The sequence below is a fragment of the Euprymna scolopes genome, chromosome 15 (genome assembly GCF_053919585.1).
Source record: "Euprymna scolopes isolate OS-2025 chromosome 15, ASM5391958v1, whole genome shotgun sequence".
In the NCBI taxonomy this organism is placed as follows: Eukaryota; Metazoa; Mollusca; class Cephalopoda; order Sepiida; family Sepiolidae; genus Euprymna; species Euprymna scolopes.
The window spans coordinates 21,938,077-21,950,907 of NC_136496.1; positions in this window are offsets into that span (position 1 = coordinate 21,938,077).

The window sequence follows — 12,831 nt, forward strand, 5'->3', positions numbered from 1 at the left end:
GCAGCCATTAACGCGGTCTCTTCCATAACTAAAGGGTGTCTTTCTAAAAAGCATATTGACTACATATATATTGGAGAAAAAAAACAGGCGGCAATAAAATCTTCGGATTCATATAATATAGTCCTTAATAAGTAGGGACCCAACACGTTGTAGATTCAGTCGCAAGTAACGTAAATGGAGAAGAAATTCAACTCGCTATTTCATCTTGCAACAAAATACATTTATTCCTCCTTCGCAGGCCACGCGTGATTTATGGTCTAGGCTGAGATGTCACTCATGTATCTCCAACGTGATTATCGGTCTGTGCACACGTTTTTTATATAACCTTTTTCCTTCTCCCTTTTTTCCTCGTCGTGACGTCATCTCTCACACGGCTTCGTATTTACATATGTTGGCTGTTGCTGCTTAAATACGCGAGTCCGCGCTCTATTTCATTCATACTATATGATGATGGGTTCACTTTCTAAGTTAAGTTTTAAAGTGTCACGATCCATTTATAAAAAAAACTATTGCTTTTCATTTTGCATTTTATAAAGAATAAGGAAAATAGAACTTTAAAAAATACTGCAAATTCTGTTCGAACGCCATTAAAGTAAATATATATCGTTTTTATTTTCCAATTCACTCTTTTTTGAAAAAAAAAAGACAGTAATTCTAAATAGCTTAAAATATGTATGAATCTAAAATATTTAGAGAAAATTTGATATTTCTAAAAAACAAGTATTCTATTAATTATTATAACAAAGCAAATAATTAAAGAATAAATAAATATGAAAATTCTGAATAAAGTATAATTCTTTCAAATTAGTTATTATGATTCGCTCAGCAGTTTCACTTCGTCTAATAAGCTTGACATTAACACATTTTCGTCCCTTAAGTACAATTTTAACATTTTTTGTGGATTAATTGCAGAATAAAATACGCGGATTTATGAGGAAAAAAGAGTATGCGTTAAGCATGCAGAATAGAGAGAAAGAGAAAGAGAGAGAGAGAGAGAGGGAGAAAAAGAAAGAAAGAGAGAAGGGATACAGTTACAGACAATATTTACTCAATTGTACATTTTAATAACTGAATCTGTGTGATTAGAGTGGAGAATCAAATCAAATAGGTAAGCATTGAAGTCACCAAAAAACAAAACAAAACAAACAAAAACAAAAACAACAAATAACAAAGATGGCGGATGAATTGGGAATGCACTATTATGCAGATAAAAAGGGCATCAATGTAATGGAACACTGTGTACACGTGTAATGGCATATCCTTACAGAAATGTGTCTGTAATTTGGTTGACCCCACACTTTCTGCTTCACGCAATCTCTGTATCACAGACGTGATGTAGCTAGTCTCAGTCTCTTCTCCAGATACTATCATGACATATGTTCTTATCCATTCTCCACTTCCCTTGTTCCAGATCGTTTGACTAGTTTTACTCGTTGGTTTAGAGATCTCCATCAATTCGCTGCAGTAATACTTCATGGTAGTACAGCATCCTATTCCAGTAGTTATTTCTAAAGAACTGTGGAAATTTCTTCCTGTTTATTGTTTTCCTTCTACCTGCAGCCCTAGTCTTTTTAAGACTCCTTTCTTTGCAAAAATAAGCTTCGTTCTTGTTAGATCCTTACATTAAACGATGTCTCGATTGATTTCCATGAAAAAAAATTTGTGTGGAATAATCTAAGCTAACAATCAACAAATAACAATCAACAATTAAAAAAGTATTTTGGAACAAAACTATAGCCATCGTATTGTTTACTTCCATATCTTGCTGCTCAACTCCCTATATAGTATCCCTGCATCTTATGTCCTCGATAGTAGCCCCGTATATCGCAATGGCACTATGCCTTTTTTTGGGTGAAAATGAAATAATGATAAAAGAAAACACTAACCGGTAAGAAAGAAAGTACTGTTTTCCTTACAAAAAACGATAACTTGAATTTATTAAAAAAAAATAACAAATAACCCGATTAAACTGTTCCACAAGAAAGAATTATTATCTAGAAAAGTTTCCTTTAAAACTGAACTTTATTGAGTAATTTCTCCGTTACATCAACGGTCCACAAATTTAAGAGTTCGACAATATACATCTGAGGAAAGTCGGCAACACAGGCCGGTACATCGTGAGAAGTACAATCAAAATGTGAACAGTAGTCCAAAAATCAAAATGAAACAGATATCGACCTTCATCCTCCAAATTTGAAATCATAATATTGATTACTTTAAATGTATGGAAACAGGGATTCATTGTAAAAGCAATATATATATATATATATATATATATATATATATATATATATATTTATTTATTTATTTATATATCCGTATGATGTTGCAAACTTTAAATATCACCATTTCCATTTTATCACATTTTTCCTCGCCATATCCTTTTTCATTTAAAAAAGTTTCTGTGTTTCCGCGAAAGACACATACGTCCATGATGAGTTGTTTAGTGGACTTCTGCTCTTCATCGAAACCCATGAAAGACGTACTACATAATATATATATATATATATATATATATATATAGATATATAGATAGATAGATAGATAGATAGAGAGAGAGAGAAGGAGAAAGATAGAGAAATATAAATATAGATGAGAGTATGAATTAAATGGAGTTTTTATGATGACTATATATAAGTACTAGCATGGGTTACCGGCGTTGCCCGGATGTTTGCAGGTGTGTGTTGAGCAAAAAAAAAAAAAAAAAAATGGTAGTAAGAAGGCTGGCTCGAACCCGTACCGCGAAGGAGGAAAAAACGGGTAAAACGTGACATCTTTGCTGTTACGACAACCGCCAAACCGGAAGTGACGAAGGTTAAAATTAAGGCTAGACAATCGAAAAGAGGGGATGGCTTTCAAAAATATTGGCGAACCCCTCCCTTTAGAAAAGTGCCCAGTTGAGGGTAATATTTTTAGCAAAGGGTCGAGATTCAAAACAATACGGATCTTGTGAAATCCTTCGTTTCTGCCGAAAGTTTTAGGTAGACATGCAAACATACATACATACATTTATATATTGGTAACTCAAATTTTCGACCCAAACTGATTAAAAAGCTCGCCCTATTTCTGAATACCCTTTAGGTAAAATTTCAAATGTTTAGACCAGAAATTGTCTGAGTAATTTGGTAGAGACCGCAGAGATCAAATCTTTGTAACTTTGAGCCTATTATGACCCTTAACCTTTACTGTTTTGGGCTCAAATCAAGTTATTAAGTTAGATCCATGTCCAAGGAACCTACATCTTAAATTTCAACTGTTTAGACCCCCAAATTGGCGTAGGAGTTTGGTAGAGTTCTCAAAGGTCAAATCGTTGAACTTTGACCCCTTAACAGCAAAATTTCTGGCGGAAAACCGATCACAAAGATTTCCCAGATTTCAATAAACTGTATATCAAATTTCGAGTTTGTAGACTTAAGATTGACAGAGTTATTGTGTAGGGAAATGTACACAGTCAGGCACACAGACAGACACTCTCACTTATATATATATATATATATATATATATATATATATATATATATATATATATATATATGAGCATTTCAGCCCGACGTTTCCTGGGTGTTAAGAGGTGTATGCTGAGCGAAAAAAAAGGGTCAATTTTTTTAAAATTTGACCCCTATTATGACCCCTTTACATTTATTGTTTTGGGATCAAATAAAGTTATTAAGTTAGGTCCATGTCCAAGTAACTCATATCTAGCTACAACCACTGCGGATACTTTTCTTTTCCCTTCATCTATCTACCTTAAATTAAATGAACGTTCTATAAGCAATATTTCTATTCCTAAAACTGCCATTCTATCGAATAACATAGCACAAGTTTGCTTTCCAGACAAAATAGTTCAGTTCAAATCCAATGTATGTATTATTGTAAAGCTGCTTTCATAAATGATACACGTTCTGCTGAATCAGCCCCATGATTAGCAATCGGCAGGGAATCGTCTTACCATCCATATGTAGCTCGTTTTACCCTTGCTTTAGTTTCACACCCTAGTAAGAAAATGACCGAAAGAAATTATTTATGACCATTTTAATAATTTATTTCGGCAAGTATTATTTAAAACAATAGAAAAATGTCATGCAGAAATTAAATCTAAAACACATCATCTCTTATTCTGCAAATATTGTTGCATTAAGGGATGTGAATTGTATATATATATATATACATATATATATATATTTGTTTTTTGTGTATTGATATTCATATAAAAACCCGCCTTTTTCATTTTTATATAGAATGAAAGTACAACTTTGTTATATATGGGTCGTGAAATTACATTAATCTGCAAAATATCTAGCTAATTTGCATATTCTTTTAAACATACATTTTAATGAATTCTCTATTAGTTTTTTTTCGATTTCTTATCGTATGATAATCTTTATTTAACTACTACGTGTAACTATATTCATGCAGATATAATACATGATTTATACTTGCGTAATATTTACGTAAAAAAACTTATAGTAAACATCAACCCATTTCTAAATGTATTTATGTATGCGTATACAGGGTGATCCAAAAGAAAACGGACCCCACCTCAAATTAGGCCCCGTTTCTTAGTGTTTTGTCCAAATGAAATGAGACTTTGGTCATAACTAGTTTATTATATTCAAAACATCACATCAAAACACAAGGGTCTTTGCCCTTTTTTTCTCTGTTCTACAGTATATGTTCTAGATGACCTCCATTTAGCTCCGTGCATTTCTTAACGCGCAGCACGAAGTTGTCCATGACGTTCTTACAAACCGAATTGGTAATGGTTCTCATCTCCTCACTGATGGCTTCCTTGAGTTCTGTGATGGTTATGGGTTTCCCTGCGTAGACTCTGTCCTCAAGATAGCCACAAATAAAAAATATCTGGGAGGGGGGGGGCTTAGGTCCAGGCTATGGGGTGCCCACTCAAAATCAGTCTTCAGACTGATCACTCGGCCTCCGAAGTTCTCTTTTAGCCAATCTCGGGACAGGTTTGAGGTGTGAGAACTTGCTCCATCCTGCTGGAACCAATGAGCGACGGGTAGATGGTCTAGAGCTCACTCTTGAAGATTTTGAGGACCTCCACATAGCGCTCCTTGGTGACTGTCACTGCTGTGCCAGATTCTCTGATGAAGATTGGTCCGATGATGCCTCTGGCCGAGAGTGCAGCCCACACCGTGCACTTAAGAGAGTGTAGGGGCTTGGTGGCTACTTCATTGCGTCTGGAGGATCTCCAGAAGACATTTGTCTTGGAGTTCGCCTTTCCATCAAGATGGAAGTGGGCTTCATCTGAAGTCTAAAGGAGGTTAAGGAAACTTGGTGTCTCCTCGATCTTCTCGAGCATCTTGACTTCCATAGCCCTCCTCTACTTCTTGTCTGAGGCTGTAAGGGTCTGCAGCGTCTGTATTCTGTATGGGTAAGCCCCGATATCGTTCACCAGCACTCTCCTGCAAGTCTCACGGGACCTACCGAGGGACTGACTTCGCTTACGCATAGAGCGTTTCGGACTCTGCTGGAGAGACTCTCTCACTCTTTCGACCAGCTCGGCTGTTCGATTCTTGGGACGTCCCGAGTGGCTTGGACTGTTCTCTCTGGCAGCGTTGAGGTTCTCCACGGTCCCATACTTCTCGAAGTGGTCCACCCATTTCTGAATTCTGTTTTTGGATGTAGCCTTTTCACATTCGAACCGACGCATGAAACTGTCCTGTGTTTTCTTAAACGAGCCTGTCTTGTAGTAAAATTTAACACAGTGTATTCTTTGTCCCAGCTCTCACTGGGATATTGGTGTACTCACGGTCGTTGATTCTGTCATGTCCTGTAAAATAAGGGAAATCGGTCAATAAATAATGGAGATATCACATAAAGTGTTCACGGGGAGAGTTTTTTTGGGTAATCCTGTATATACTTGTTAAAAAATTGTCTATCAAACCCCACTGCCAGTTTTTGGTCTACAGAAGCGAATCTTAATATTTGAACCCATGCGAAACTTTATATTTGAGCTTCAATGGGGAAAATCGGTGCAAAAGAGTGAAAATTGAAGAAATATAATTTGCCAGGTGAAGGTCGAACGATGACATAACGAATATGCATGCATAACGTAATAACTATTGTTTCATGTTTTAATTTTAAGCCTGGTAGCAAACATGTGTTCATAGCTCAGACATTAACATCGTAAAATAAATCGTAAGGTAAACGCTTCGGTTTCAATTCGCGGGGTGGCGCACGAGTCATTTTTTATAAACTTATGCAATCATTATTTCATATATAATATCTATTATCTGCTGCCCACTATATTATATGCTTTTAGTTATTATATAATAACATGATTGCAGAAATCCCCCTCTGGACCAAAGTACACTAAGTTTGCATGAACAGATGCCATATACAAATTTATTACACTATCAGCCACTATCTTATGTAACATTTGAACCCCATTTTACACACATTCATTCATTCTACTAAAATCCTATATTACATCCCAGGAGCAACATCATCACAGTCACAACCATCTATAGTGGAATAATTTGTTATTTTCCTTCTAAATAAAAAGTACTCCTACCGCTCCCAATCAACACAGGGAGGTATTCTGCATTTTGGACTAATATGGGGTTACAACCTTATTATCTATCATATGTATATAGTTATATACATATCAATTTTTTATTTCCCGATTCCAAAATTAATGATTTCTCCTTTCTCACATTCCGCCAAATCCCATTGGCTGAGAACTGACTATTCGTTCATTCCAGAATGTAAATCTTTCTACAAAAACCAACGCTCCACAGATTTACAAACATGGCTTCACTCTATACAAGAGGCAATCGTTTTAAATAAATACCCCAAATACAAACATATAGTATACAATATAACCAAATTCTGTATATATTGTTTAAAATATATAATAATTGTTTATTATTCAAAGAAAACATTCTGTTTATATTGCTTGTTTTTCTGTTTGTTTAAAACCCACTTTCTGAAATACCGTAGGTGACTACGGGAATTTAGTTCCTTTTAAGCGATTCAGGGTTTGAAAGTATTTTTGCCAAACTGCAGTATTTGCGCGTGGAAATCCTGACAGCGATTATCAATGCTACATTTAGGGCACATTTTCTGACAACCCCACCCCAACTCACAGCCAAAACGTAGCAGGACAACCAACGAAAACTAGATTATATGTGTGAATCTGTAATAGGTGCAGCGAACTAAATATTATGTTATCCGTTCGATGCACAGTTATGGATTAATAGAGATTAATAACAATATCACATTTGTTAGAAGTTTCCTCGGAAACTACTATGTCGATCTGGCTGAAATTTCTATGGACCTTTGTTTGATAAGGTGCAGCAAACTAAGTATTATGGTATTCCGATGCTGTTTTGGTTGTTTTTCTTTTACAGTATATCAACCCTTTACATGTTATTTAATGCCGAATCCAAAGATTTTGAAGAACATTTTTTAATAGAATATATTTGTTGTTTTCAAGTCGGATTCTATTTAACCCATAGTTGGGACCCTAACAGGTTCTACCACTCCGGGTCAGGGAGAAATGGCAATCATCTTTCCATCTATTAACTTTGCTTTTGAGAAAGCAGTGTTCTATCATTTTTGTTTTTCTTTGTTTAATTCAGATCCTCCCATGTTTCCATGCCCGTGAAACCTCATTAAAATATGGTCAGTTTTCGATTGCTTTCTGGTCAGAAGAGGTCATTGTGACACCATATGAAATTGTCTCTTTTATCGATTGAGCATCGAATTCAATTCAATTTATTACGCAGAGAAATATGATTTAGAATATTATATTTGATAACCACTTCTTCATCAGAAAAAAATAATTATCTCTTTTTACAAGTAAACAATGAACAAAGAGATACATGCACGCTTTGAAAGCGATATATTGGATTCTGAATGAAAATCGATGTAGGTAATAAAGAATAGAGCACTTCTGGTCGCTGATGTTGTTTCTATAAAGATTTTGATATACATTTCCCCTCATTGTGCTGGTAGAAGAGCGGTTAAATTCTCGATAAAAATATATATGATGATGAAAACTTTATTGACAAACACTATCCTTTTGTTTCGATAGAAAATTTGCCCGGTATACGATTGCTTTTTAAGCACATGCAGAAATTGTGACAGTAATTAAACAAAGGAACGAACTTACGCTCCTTTGGTTCTCTTTTCCACCACAAAATATATACATTTTGCTATTCAGAATAAAGGGAAATAGTATTTTAAATAGCTTCTAGTAGAGAGAAGCAGGAAGTAGGGAACGAATTTCAATATCTAGCAATCCAAAAGAAGTAGCTATCTAAAGGCCTTTGTAGTTAAGGCGTTCAATTTTGCTGCTTATCGAATTAGTCGAAGGTATATACATCGAAGGGAGCATAATTGCCCTAAGTTCATCAGAGCGTAATCCATTAAAGTCCTTTTAAAATAGGGTTATTCCAAAAGTAAAACCTCTTATTTTCTTTAAAAAAAAGCTCAAATTTTGAAGAGCGACAAAGACTGGTTTAGTATCATTAAAACAAGCGACCTGTTGTGCTCCAAGATTTATATTTCTACATATTCACCCATAATTTAAATGCACTTTTGCCAGAAATGTACGATGCCGGTGCATTGGCTCTTTGTCATACGAGAGACGTTAATCGCCCCATGTTTTAAATTGAAAAGTTGAAGAGCTAAGGAGAATGAAGTAGTACCGTTAAAACGTGCAGATTTTGGTGCTCAGGCATTTTTTCTACATAATAACTAGCATTTCTAATACACTTTTGCGAATAATTCAATGACGCATCTCTGCTTTTGATGGACGTACATTACAAAGTCTGATTTCTAAGAGTCTCAAACCGTCAATATCTTTGACAGATAAATAAAATTTGCAATCACTTCTCGTCCATTTGGCTGGAATCAAGGAATTATTTTTGGAAAGCCACTCGTACGAGCTAACCCTTCCTATATGTTCAATGTCTGTATGATTATGTTTTATTTTCATAATGTCCATTGTATACGATATATTAATTTCAAATAATTAATTACTATTTGTCGATGTTTTGGATGTAGCGACGCATTTAACTTATTATTGAGCTATGTGCTTTGTACTATACAGCTAAAATTATGTTCTGACACGTCCTAAATATATAGTAATATAATTCTGTCACTATCCCTCTTTATTATGTTTGCAGTAATCCCTTTTTACTTACTTAAAGTGCGAATCAGTTTTAATAAAATGACAACAAAATATCATTGGAATATAACAATACTTTCTGAATTAGTATTTTGTAAGGCAGGAGAAGGTGCGTCTATCAGCCCCTTCCCAGATGTGGCAACAGTACTCCCTCCTTGGACGTACTTGGCTCTTATAGAGGTAAAGTCTAGTATCAGCAGTAAGATATCTACTGGAGCAGTAGAATGCTCCTACCATTTTTCAAGCGACCTTCGCAACGGATTTGATATACGTGTTTTCACGTATATATAAGATCAAAAGTAAAGTTAAGATCCAGAAGCATGTTAAAAAAAATATAGCCCCCCCCTCTCCAAGATTAGAGTCTTTCATTCCAATTGATTCCAGACGGGGATCAGAGCGTTGATGATGTAAAGATAGAAGCTTCGTTTTAGATGCATTAAAATTAACCAGCCACCTCTTTTCCCATTGCACTACGAGTTCAAGGTCAGAGGAGAGAGAATAAGAGATAACTTGGTCGTTTACGGCCTTTGATGTGCTGGCAGAGATGGTAGTGTCGCCAGCAAAAATGTCTACGAATTTACTTAGGATGTAATTTGGGAGATCCTTGATGTATATCAGGAAACGAGTTTGGCCTAGGATGGAACCCTAGGAGCTCCTAGCATTAATACTGTGAGCTTCTAATTTCCACTCATCAATCATTAATCTTATGAACCTATCAGAGAGAGAAATGATTTAATAATTGAAAAGACATTTCCAACTATACAGTAGTTGGAGATTTGAGTGACTAAAATGCCATCCCCTATCAAAAGTATTTGATATTTCAAGGGATGTTTCTCTAGGAAAGAAAGATTCCGTCGGGAGATTCGCTAATTTTATGAGGTATAACCGTAAACACATCTGCTGCAGATCTAGCAGCACGAAAACCATATTACATGTAAGTAAGGAGGTTATTTTTACTGAGTGGGCTAACTGTTTCTCTATTTAATACAAATTCCAGCAACTTATTCATGACACATATGAGACTTATTGGCCTATACTGAGAGGGAGATGATCTATCACCTGCATTTTTAAATACTGGGAATACTGATGAGGTTTTCCAGGGCGTTGGGAAGCAAATTTCCTTAAGACAACGCTAAAACTGCTTTGTAAGTATGGGAGATAGTTCTAGTTGAAGCTTTTTCAGCACTATAATTAGAATGCCGTCAATTGCATTACTAGAATCAAGGTTTTTGATTAGTCTGACAACAGCACGCACAAATAATTAATTACTATTTGTCGATGTTTTAGATTGAGCGATGCGTTTAACTTATTACTGAGTTATGTGCCTTGTATTACACAGTTAAAATTATGTTCTTGACATAAATATATAGTAATATAATTCTGTTACTAACCCCCTTTATTATGTTAATCCCTTTTGTCTTAATTAGAAGTGCAAAAGCACTATAATTTGAATGCCGTCAGGGCCAATTGCATTACTGGGATCAAGGTTTTTGATTAGTCTGGCAACATCACGCACAGATATTTGAATGTATGTATAACATGTATATTATTCTAACTCATAACCCATAAAGAGGGAAGCTGTCGAAAAAGCAATTTTTTCTCTCTTATTACTCAAGAAACAAAGCGAGATTTTTTCTTTAAGACAATATACTTACATGTAGTTCCGAATCTCCTTTTTTAGCATATACTCTGTAATGAAAAATAAAGACCTTTTAAGATATTAGAAAGGTTTTATTCAACATAAAATTCAGCAGGTACAACAACATGGTCGGTAACGAACGACTAAGCAGGGAAAAGGCGCCAATTTCGTTCTATTTGTAAACATCTGGTGCGCATGCGCACTAAACTCACAACATACTCCTCTGCTACCCAGCGCATTAAAATAAAGTGTCTAACATTATTATTATTATCTATTTGTGTCCATCTTGTTACATATGTTTTATAGCCTTGCAGAACGGCAATAATAATAAAAACACACACATGGGTAAATTTAATAAAAATGTATTAGCTACAATTTATAACCTAAATATATGAATGATGAATCTGGCGCCTATAATGTGCACGAATCGTTTCCCAATAATGTGCTGTAGGTAAGTATAATTATAACCCTTGGAAAATCTTCATATTAATAAAATAAAGTATACCAACTTACTTCTTGGCAATAACTTTATTACATTAAACATAACAGGCTTATTTGGCATAGTGGAAAGAATATTAGTATTATGGCTCGCAAATCGCCAGAAAGAACAGAACAACGGAGGACAGTTTAAAACATGTATCACATGAAAACAACAGAAAGGTTTCAAACGGAGAGTGTTGCTAATTTACCGAACATGCGAGGATCGCTCTAGAATTAGATCCCTGCCTGGAATCACAATGTGTTAAGTTGATGTGGACGATGGATTAGTTTATTTGGAAGGTGGTTCCCCCACAGCAATTAGCTAAGGAGGTTTACCGAGACTCGAAACTGGTACTAATGCATTATAAGATGAGTCTCAAGAAAGAGGACTAAAATTTAAGAAAAGGGGTGAAATATTAAGGAAAACCATTGAATGTGGCGACCAACACCACACATAAACTACACACAAAATGGACACAAAAACGGCCGCATGCAAAACACAAAAAACTATCGCATGAAATCAGGAAAACTGAAATGCTACAATTGTAAGATAGTACCACCCCCTTTTTTTATGAGTGCCGTCAGGAACGGGCACCACATCAAATAATGAGGGTCAAGGATGATGGGGAGACCTAGGAATGAAAGCACTTGCCAGACCTCCGCTGACTGAATGCAAATAAGACTGGCATGTTTGGGAGGCTTATTGCCACTCAAATCCGAGTGAAGATCAATGATCGCCGCCAACAAGAAATCAATGGTAAGAGTCTGTTGCGACACTGCAAATTCTTTTGCAAAGGTTATCAGAAGAGAAGGATACTGCTGAAAATCTGGGAATTTTTTTTGCTGTTCAGATTCCGAGGAATACAATGATGGTTGGCAAGATTGCAATTAAAAAAAAAAATTCTATCAGTCGCATTCAACCCGACGTTGTGCGGTACTATCGATACCCCCCTAAAATTATTAGTATTAAAAACAAAGGAAAAACTACAACACAAAAGAGAAAATACGAGGCGCCTTAAATAAATTTCCATATTTTTTTTTTCATATGGCCACTTTTATTGATAGTACTCACATGAAACTTTAGTTCCGTCGAGGTAATCTCCTCCGGCTGCAGTGGACTTGCTGTACCGTCTCAAGAACTTCTGGAAGGTTCCATCGAAGCTCTTTTTATACGAGCGTGTCAATGAGCATCGTCCAAACCTCTTTCATCTCTTTGATTGTCTCACAATGCCAGCCTCTTGTTACAGGGGGTAACGTCTGGACTATAAGAAGATTGAGAAAATGTCTCGATGCCTATCTTGGTCAAAAAGTTTACGACAAGGATGGAGCACCCTTGGGACAAGCATCGCGCAAATCTTCTACATCTTCAGTTCCTCGATAATGATTGTGTGTGCGTATCTCACTCTGACATATGACTGTGCAATTATTGTCTCTATAGACACACGACGGTTCTTATCCATAAAATTCTTTATTTGGCTAATCAATTCTGTGCACTCTTTCCACACCTTTTATCCTCCCTCACAGACTCATTGCCTTCCTATAATCTCTTAAGCTA